Source organism: Manacus vitellinus, unplaced genomic scaffold (assembly GCF_001715985.3).
Source record: "Manacus vitellinus isolate BGI_N305 unplaced genomic scaffold, ASM171598v3 scaffold_6_pilon, whole genome shotgun sequence".
In the NCBI taxonomy this organism is placed as follows: Eukaryota; Metazoa; Chordata; class Aves; order Passeriformes; family Pipridae; genus Manacus; species Manacus vitellinus.
The window spans coordinates 10,817,569-10,827,994 of record NW_021940750.1 but is presented as its reverse complement, the minus strand read 5'-3'; positions in this window follow the sequence as shown (position 1 = coordinate 10,827,994).

Below are 10,426 nucleotides of genomic sequence, written 5' to 3'. Positions count from 1 at the left end.
GAGAGGGCGGGGCGGCGCCGGGGCCGCCCCTCGGGCCGGAGCTGTGGGACTGGGGCAGGGGCGCGGCTGAGCTGTGGTGCTTGAGCTGCGCAATCTGCCCAAACACAACTCGCTTATCCAACAGCCCGCGTCACGCGAGGGTGTTGGAAAGGCAGGGCGGGATCCTTTGTTTTTTTTCGGATTGTGAGTAAAAACAAAGGATAAGATAATTTGCTGCTCAAAAAGTGGAATGGCAGAAATGTGAACGTGAAGAACATGAATGTGTAAGAAGTAGATGTATGTTCCTTGGTAATGGATCTATTTAAGGCGTTTTAGTTTTAAATCTTAATAGTTATCATGCAAAGAGGAACAAGCTTTTTCTAGGGAAAACAAGTAACAAGCTTACAAAAGATTAAAATTTATCATAAAATAAAGGCCTAAATTGTCATCTTTTAGCAGTGATTCATAGCACTGCAGTTTGTTTCTGATTAAGTACGATAGCATGAAAATGTGTTACTTAATGGGGAGTACAGACTTACAGGAGAAACCACAAGGGCTGTAGTACCTTCCCTGTCCCCTAATTTTCCTTTGTGAAGCACATCGTGTATTTATTGTCACGTTGTAGCTATACTTGCTTCCTTTTTACCTCTCTTATTTATGTCAGAGTTAATTACTGAACATGTGGAAAACATTATCATTAAACAAGATTAACCTGGTCATCAGCAGATAATAAAAACATCGTATCATACTAGGCATGATTTGAAAAGCATATGTCATCCCATGTCAGTGGGATGTTGTGAATTATTTGTCTGGCAGTATCTTTTAGCTGTGTCTGCTTTGGAGACAATCTATGAGGTTCTTCCATCATATAAGCTCATGAAAGCATTAACCTCCACCAGTTTTGGGAGTGAAAACCTAAGAATGCCAGAACTGAATAGTGTTAGAAGTACTTACCAATAAAACCACTAAGCCGTCTCTTAAAGCCACAGACACAACACTGTTTCCATTACAACATCACAGAGACACATCATCTTCATAGTGACACCTCGTGTTGAGTTTTTACGTGCAGTTTCTGTAAAAATGCTCATCTTTTTAAAATATCTTCAAGGAGCTGTATTAGGATACCGTCAGACCACAAAGAATGATCATGCCCTCCAGTTTAAAGGATTTCCTCAACCGAATAATTTATTTTTATAACCTACATAATAAGAGTTTTGTAGGGGCGACAGTGCCCGAGGGAGCATGCGCTGACATAGACAACCCTATTGGTCAAGGAAGTCACATGGTTTTAAGGGATAAAAGCAGCGCCGAATTTGAAATAAACCTCTTTGTTTTACCACCTCACAGAGAGCGTGCATTTTCCTTATTACATAAAGACACGTGCCACCCTACAGAGTTTCTTGGTTTAAATACTTGGAGAACCTAAAGAAAAAACCCTCATCTGTTCTTTCATAATCTAATCTAAGAAGGTTCTCCCTCTCTGCATCGTCCTGCTAACAAACCTAGCAGCTAATTAAACAGCATCTTGGTTAGAACTTTATCCTCATGTAGAAGCCTTGACTGTAATTGAACCTTTCATTGCAGAGGCAATCTTTATATATGATTAATTTTATATATATATACACACACATACATATATGCCTTATCCAATAGCTGCACTGGCATGCAACCTTTTCAATGTTAGGTAAACAGTCCCTTGTCCTCTAACCACATAATTTCTTTACATATAAAAGTTCTATTTCATGCAGATATATCGGTTACCGTATTTTTAAGTGTACACAGCTGAGAAAATAATTGATTACTGCCTTTTTTTCGATTAAGACTAGCTACAGTGGCAACTCACTTGAGTGGATTGCACAAGTCTGTTTGTGAGTTTTGATATCATGCTATTGGTGTTTGCCTTCTAGGTAAAAAGAAGGAATCCCAGATCAACAGTAGTACAAATGGAAACAAAGAAATAAAAACGTCCAGGTATATATTTATCAAAATAAATAGTACCTCACCTGGGAGATGCTATCTGTTTTTTCTGGAAGGAATTTTACTATTAGCAAAGTCGTGTCTGCCACTTGATTTCAAGTGAATCTCTGGTCAGAAATCAGATAAAACTGCCAAGCAACAGCTTCAGTGCAATTGAAACAACTGAACAGTTCCAACAACTTGAAAGTGCAATCAAGGATGACCTCCATGTTTTGTAGCTGCCTCTTCATTGATGGATTCATTGAGTAACAGCTACAGAGAAAATGGCAAGTTTCTTAGAAGTTCTAACCTGCTCATAAGCACATTTACGGTTTTGTTTGAGTTACTTCAATCAGCTGTGACTAACACTACAGAACTGTCAGCCAGATGGATGAGAGCTGACAGTCCCTAATGGGTTGAACAAAGAGGAGGTCTAGATTAATGTAATTCCATCACACTGATAACAGCAAAATCTGTGTCTCAGATTCTTGTCACATGTGGTTTCACATACAAACTGAAAAAGCAGAGGAGATCCATTAAATCCCTCTGAACAAAACATCAAAATCCAAGACCATCATAGCTGTTTCTGAATTAAGTGGTTTGGGATACTGTTGGATACTCTTAAGTAGCAAGAGAGTTTTTTAATCCTGCGAGGATAAAAGCACTTTGCAAGCAGTGTAGCAGAACTTATTTTTGTGCTGAATCCTTTTCACAGTTGGAATGCTAGCAAAACTTGATATATATTTTTCCTTACAGGACACCATTAGTAAAGCGTTTAATTCACTCTTGAACATGTCAGTGCAATTTCTCTGAAAACTTCTCTTTCCATAAAGCTGATAGCACCTTGGCTAGTATTTAAATATTTACATTTGAAAAGGAACATGATCCTGTCATTGATACTAGTTTACTTCAATACACCGGACCACAAAGAGCAGCAGCCCAAAATCAGGCTGTAATATGCAGAGGTGTTGACTTTGACCAGACAAGCAGGGAGCAGCTTCAGCCATCTGCCTCTAGTCTTATCATAATCTTTGAGTCAGTCCCCCGATATAGGTACACAGATAACAACACCCGGCACACCAGATGAGTAATTCTGGTTCACATATGTTCAGTGGAAGCAAAGATACAATCCTTGCTGACATGAAGAATAAATAAGAACTACATGTACATTGGAATACTGTAGCACAGCTACATCCTACTTTTTTTTTTGAGAAACTAATTAATTAGAGGTGAGAAGAAATCAAAATGCCCAGCCAATAACAGCAGATTTATGAGAATACACAACTGAAGGTAGATGGAAGAATTTGGCATAAAGGTACAGTGAAAGGCCACAGCCAGGTTAACTCATTTGCTGAGCTCTCTCCTTACCAAGGAACCTTACTATGATTAAATACAGAATTAACAAAAATTGTGGTGCATATCTTTTCAGCACTGATTTATTTTTTTTTTTAAATATATTTATTGTAGTGTGGAATCATAATGCCATCTACTGGAAATTTTCTGTTCTACACTAGAAATGGTTAGAACACGGACAGAACAAGTCAGGATTGCAGACTGGATTCAGCAACAGTCTTTTTGTCGTCCTGAATATAAAACACCCTGAGAGGGTCCTACATCTGACTTGGGGCAGAAAGATACACAGGTACACCATCTTCAGTTGCCCCAGAATCCCACTCTGCTTCAAACAGATTGCCTGTCCAAAGAAGGGCAATGAAGCTGATTAAGGGTCTGGAGCCTAAGTCTCATGAGAAACAGCTGAGGGAGCTGGGGTTGTTTAGCTTGGAGAAAAGGAGACTCAGTGGAGATATTATTGTTCTCTACAACGACCTGAAAAGAGGTTGTAGCAAGGTGGAGGTCAATATCTTCTCCCAAGTAACAGGAAGAAAAATGGCCTCTAATTGCGCCAGAGGAGATTTAGATTGAACATTAGGAAAAATTCTTTACCAAAAGGGTTGCCAAGCACTGGAACAGGCTGTCCAGAGAAGTCCTCATCTCTGGAAGTATTTAAAAGACATGTAGGTATGGTGCTTACGGACCTGATTTAGTGGTGGACTTGGCAGTGGTAGGTTACTGGTTGGACTTGATGATCTAAAAGGGCTTTGGCAACCTAAATAACTGTGCTGGGGCAGAAAAATCTCTTAATCCCCTTGTAAACTCTGTAGTTGTCAGAATAGTTTCTACATCTCCAACACATCCATCCCCACAGCGTGGAGTCAGCACATATGATTGAGGACTTTTAAGTCTCAGAGAACTAACATTCATCTACTCCCTTGTTTGCTTTCATCTCAAGTTGACTGGACAAACTTCTTCAGGACGTGGATTTTTTTTTTTTTTTCAGGAAAGAATTGTTTGCATCTTATATGTCCAAAATCACGAACAGGATACTCTACTTTGGCACACTCTTCACAGGAGACAGCAAATGCTGACACTGAGATTGCCAGATAATAACCAGTTTTGTCTGGTTGCAATTGAACTGATCTTTACTGAATTCAAATTTCATTCTTTTGTGGAGGAAATTTAATTAATAGTTTAGGTGCAGGGAAAAGGAGCATACTTTTCCTGCTGTAAAAATTTCCAGACTCCCTCGTGCAAGCAGAACAAGTATGGGTGTAACACGATGGTAAGCCGGAAGCCAGTTTTACAGTACTATGACTGCATTCCTCATGTGCTCCTGTTCTCTGTAAAGATTTGTCCCTACACCTCTGTTAAGCAGCAATTGTTCAAAAACCATGCAAGCAGCATACTTAAGAACTGCAGCATTCATTAAGCTGACTAGTTAAGAAGCTATGTCCCACAGAATGGTGCTACACACGTTCTCAGATTCCTGTGTTGTTACTTGTATGGACAGCACCTGTAATCATTCACATGAGGCTAGAATGACGCATCACTGTGATATTTGGTTTCTAAAAAAATAAGCAGTTTAGAGTCCTTATTTTTTGGTATGGAGTCTACTGCTGTGTTATTTTTTTTAAATCTGGATTCTACTTCCATAATGCCACAAGGTGGCCTCCACATAATACAGCATTATCATCACATCCTTTACAGAAAGACATATGAAAGCATGTTTGTGCTTTACTGCAGTATCGGTAATAAGACTATCACAAAACAACATTCCTTTATTTGTATGTCAAGCTCAAATAGTTCACATGCTGTATAGAATTGGTTCCCAAGAGACAGGAGGTTAAGCAACACAAAGCAGCTGCAAGTGCTGGAGTAGGATGTTCTACCAGAGAGAAGCCTGTTCAGGAACCAAGCAACACGCTCACAGAGCAGATCCACAAGTTGTCTGCCCGGCAGAGAGTCTGAGAAATCCTGAATCCGACATGCAAAGCGATGCTCTAATTCAGAGAGCCTTAAGCAGTTGCTTAAATTATGCTACAGTTGCTTCTCTGCTAGGAGAACCTGAAGAAATAAAGGCCAAAAGCAGCAGAGATCCTCCTTCTGGCTGGAAGTTTAACTATTTCTGGCCTATCATGAAAGTTCATGCTAGTTTTTAAGGGAGTGAATGACCAAAGGCCAAAGATTGATTTGCATAATTTCAAAGCCCATCTTTCGCTACCTTTTTTTTTTTTTGTGGAAGAGCTTTATTTTACACAATTTATAGTGGGACTTAGAAGTATAACAATGCAAGGGAAATTGGAATAGCAATTTCTAGATGATATTTTTTTTCGTGTACTAAATATGTTGTTACAAAAACTATTACAATGTGTACCATTACCAAATCTGGATTCAAACTAAATATGAAAGTAGTAAAACCTCTGAACTCGCATTATTTGACAAAGCAAAAGAAACAAAGCTGGGCCTTAAACTCATTTTCTTATTTATAGAGCAAATTAGTAGTTCTGGACAGTTGGCTATTTCTTGATCTCAGAAATGATTCTGCAGTGTTTTGGTTTTTTTTTCTGAAGCTTTAGCTACTCCTACTACTTACCTTCAGCAGTAGCTGTAGAAACTTTTTTTTTAAACACATTCTGGCTGTTCTTGAGAAGCTGAGAACTGTAACTGTCCTTGGCTTTCAGTTTCTCTGTACACACCTTTCTTGTACACTGGCATTTGAGATACATAACTGTACATGTGCACAGCTGATACCTGAGTTTACCAGCTGCTACTTCTTTGAAACTCAACACTTAGAAGAATAACTGCTGATAGCTTTTCCTATTGTCTTCTTTCATTGTATTAGCCAGTACTTCTGTAACTCTTTTCAAGCTATTATTGAAATAAGCAACTTTTTTTCTTCTACCCTTCAATCTTTGCCTTGTTTATCTGAATGAAATAATTTGGAGGTGCATTAACCTCCATTACACTGTAAATAAGCTAAAGACAGGATTCATATTTAAAGTGCATTCCTATTTGTGTGGGCCTTTATGCTGAATCAGACTGTGCAAGTAAAGGCATGCCTTGATGAGCCAGAGTTCGTACATCACAGAGAACTGCTCAAATAAAACACTGTGGGGAACTGCACACATTATCTATCATTAATCGATGGCAAACAAGCTAATTTTCTATGCGTTGTTACATTGCTATTCAGTGTGTTAAACAGTCTCATTAAAGAAACAATTAGCAGCTTCGCATTATGCAGTAGTAGTTCCTGTTTGACTCAAATATATCTGTCAGCCTTAGACCACAGGTAAGTAAGAGTCCTATAGGAGTATAGTGATTATTTCTATATTATATTAATCTTTCTTTTTTTATTATTTTAATAGTTTAGCCTGAAGCGGGATTTTCTATTTCTCAGATAAGTACTGTGGGGTTAAATGAAATAATTTTTAGATTTAAAATACTAGCTTTGTCATATAAAATATTTGTAATTGCAGCATGACGTGTTGTACTTGCCATATGATTCATGGGTTTGGATGCATATGTCTCCTTCCTCCTTAATTTTTTGAGCCATGTAAGAATGGGTTATTTTTCTATGTCTCATATATTTTTGGAAAAAATAATACCATAAGTCACCTTGTAATGCCTTTTCCTCCCCTCTAGCTACTTGCTTTCATTATTTGTAAATGAAAATATGTAACCATATTAGGCTCCTCTGGGAAGCTCTGTACTGTATAATGGCTAGTAAAATCCAGGGCCCACTGGAAGTAGTAGCTTTGACACAGCTAGCAGAAATCCTGAATTTAATTTTGTGTTTTGGTTTTAGATTTTTATTTTAGGCAAATAAAGTAACTATGACCTACAAAAAGATTATTGCAGGATTTCATTTATGACTTTCGCTGTTTTCTGCAAGCCTAAAGAAGCCTAAGCATCTTAAAAGTGGTGGTCGCTCCAGGTGACAAAGACTGGTGTGTAGTTTAGGCTTACTCTTTGCAAGTGTAAAGATATGCTTTTAGTTATTGACATGTTAAAATATTGGGAAGAGGAAGCAAAATCAAATAACTGCCAGGGCTGCTTTGTATTCAAGCAAGAGTTGAGGGGATGGGTGGGTGGGATGGACAGGGAAAGAAACAGTGCATAAACTCTTAAAAAATGTATTACATTAAGCTCCTAAGTAATACCTGTTTAGAAAAGAAGAAATAACCCCTTCAAACAACAAACCAAATAAAAAGTACCAATCTGGTGGTCTCTGAAACTGATAATCTCTTTCTCTATAAAATAATGTGATGCTTGATGAAACAGCAACTGACTTTTTACTGGCTGCGGCACAGCTACCTGGAATAGGAGCATTCTTCAGCAAGGCCACAGAAAGCTCGAGCTCAGGTGAACCACCAGCAAGTCCCACCGCAGGCTTCTGCACAGCCCATTATCTGGCTGGACAGTCTCTGTGGCAGACAAAACATAGGGAGATTAGAAAGCCTGAGCTTGTGCATTTAACATTAGAAGATTCTCCTTGCATACAAAGCACACAGTGGCATCTTAACCTAGAACAGGCACATACAAGAAAGAAAAGCAGATTCTTTTATAACTGAATCATTGACACAACTTGAGTTTGCAATATCTCCTAAGGGAAGTTCTGCTATGAAAGAATTCTACTAAGGGTTCAGCAAAAGGGTCTCTTAGCAGAGGCAATGCTTTGTCTGAAGCTCAAACAGAACAACAGATCAAGGAGCAGTGCTGCAGCTCCACACGTGCCACAACTCTGCATGGCTCACAGCTGGCAGTGCCATGAGGACAAAAAGCAGTATATGAGACAGTAGATATGATTGAGGCTGTCCTTAAAGCAGTATTTGCTGTTTATCTTCCTTTTATCTCACCACTAGATGTGGGAGCAAAAGGTAGGGCTTGCTGGGGCCATCCGACTCAAATTAGTTCTTCCTCTCACTCAAGTCTCTCATTGATGAGACAGTAAAATTCAATTATGCTGCTGCAATGCCAACTAAAATGATACTTTCCTCAAAAAGTATAATGCTTCTAAACACCAGTGAAGGTATTACTGCAGACCATTAAAATCAGTTCAAGTTCTGAATACATTTCCTGGCCAAAAGACAACTTCAAGTAAGTCTGAAAAATCAGTTAGTTATGCTGAACACCAGGAACATGTGGGCTGCAGTAACTTGGAGACATAGAGTAATGAATAGGAACTGCTCTATAAGGTATGAAAAATACAATAAGCTTAATAAATACTACAAAGCAACCACTGACCAATCCATTTTGTCAGGAAAAAGGTATTAATGAGGATACCAAGACCTGTAGATTAACAATTTCTCAATACAAAAGCCTATTACAATCAAGATTTAGATTTGGTGAGTTTATGAATGATGTCTTGCAGTTCCTTTCACATAAGCACAATCCTTGACTGTTTCAACCAGACTGGACTTGAAGGAGTCACCAGGGGCTAAATGCTCATTTTCCAGAGCTCAGAGAGAACTATCAAATGAGGAAACAATATCTGAAGTATGTATGCCAAATCCTGCATGCAGAAATGCTGAAATGCGTTTTGCTGGTCCCCAAGGTAAAAGCTGAAGTTAGCAAGCTGCCAGTTGTGAAAACGGCTCCAAGGGCGTTCTCTTATTTACAGCCCTCATGAGTAGTGTGGCTGAGGTCACAAACCAAATATTCAGACACTGTGGAAAGTAAACTAAATCACAATACACTAAAATCCTAAAAAAAAAAAAACCCCAAACAATTTGTCATGTCAGACTCTTTGCTCAGACATTCTTATGTCCCTTTTTTAATGATAAATCGGTAGTAGCATTTGTTATCATCTGGCCACAGCGCTACTTTATGCTGGAGACAAGTATATTCTAGTTTGTTGTTTTGGGTTGAGTTCTGGGTTGTTGCTTTTGTCGAGGTTTTTTGGATTTTTTTCTCCTTTCTTGTTTTTAGCTTCAGTAGCAACTTTATCTGTTCATCTGGAAAGTAGCTAATCTGCTTTGGAATCAAGAATTGTGAGATGGAAAGAATCCCTTTAGACATGTTAAGGGATATGCCACCAATAGGAGCATAAATGTATTGGAATGCAGAGGAAAGTGCAAAAGATGATACTTCTGATGAGTGCATACATGTGCTTACACAGCATTGTGTGAACAAGACATGTCCTCACTCTGCCCAACTCCCTGATTATTTTGTGTGGTCAGAAAACCCTGAAAGACTGAATTTTCATTTTTTGCAAGCTTATAAGAGGCATCGACAAATTTAAAGAATTGTACACAGAGAGAGAGGCAAGATGGGTGAAGAGGGAAAAAACCCCAATCCAAACCAACAAACCTCTTAAACCTCTAAGCAGCAATCACTAGCTTACCATTTGTAAAGGTTCAGAATTGCAGGCATTTTTAATTAATACTAGTAGAACACTGGTGTTTATGTTCAAAAACCTTTATATACACACACTCTTAATACACCAGCTTCATCTTAAACCTCCTGACTGAAACAGCCATTACATTAGCATGCATCATTGTGCTTCTCTAGTGTTAATCTAAGGAGTAAACCAAGTGGTAGCATCCACAGTTGCCCAGCATAGGGCATAAGACTCTTGAGTTTTCACAGTTTGATGCCACTAAGCTGATAATTTGTTTTGTAGTGAGAACCTGGAAGACTTGAGGTACAAGACACCACTTGGGAAACTAGGTGTGCCAAATATGAAGGCATTTTATTCTCACTTGGATAAGTGACAAGGATGTGGAGCTGGGAATTCAGCCAAGCAGATGTGCCCCAACATGTCAGAGGGGTGGGAAAGCAGCAACTGGGAGGCAACATGACTGCTCTGTGAGCAGCAAGTCTCCAGCCGTCCTTTGTGAAGTGCCTCATTGCCGTGGATTAGGCACACAGGACTGCAAAGACTTCCAGTATCATCATACCCCAATCACCCAACAATCACAGGCATCCTTTTCAGGTGACAGGAATTTTTGTACTGTATCTTAAACACTCCCCTAGTTTTATGCAAGTCAATTCCCTACATTGCCAACCAGGAAGACACACATCAGCCACAGTCTGGCAGTCTGGATTAGAGTTTGCCTGTGTTTGAGCCCTCAATCCCCTTTAATAATTACTGATGCCACCACTCAAAGGGCAGTATTTTTAGAGGTATCCTTGCAGCAGTACTCTAGCATCC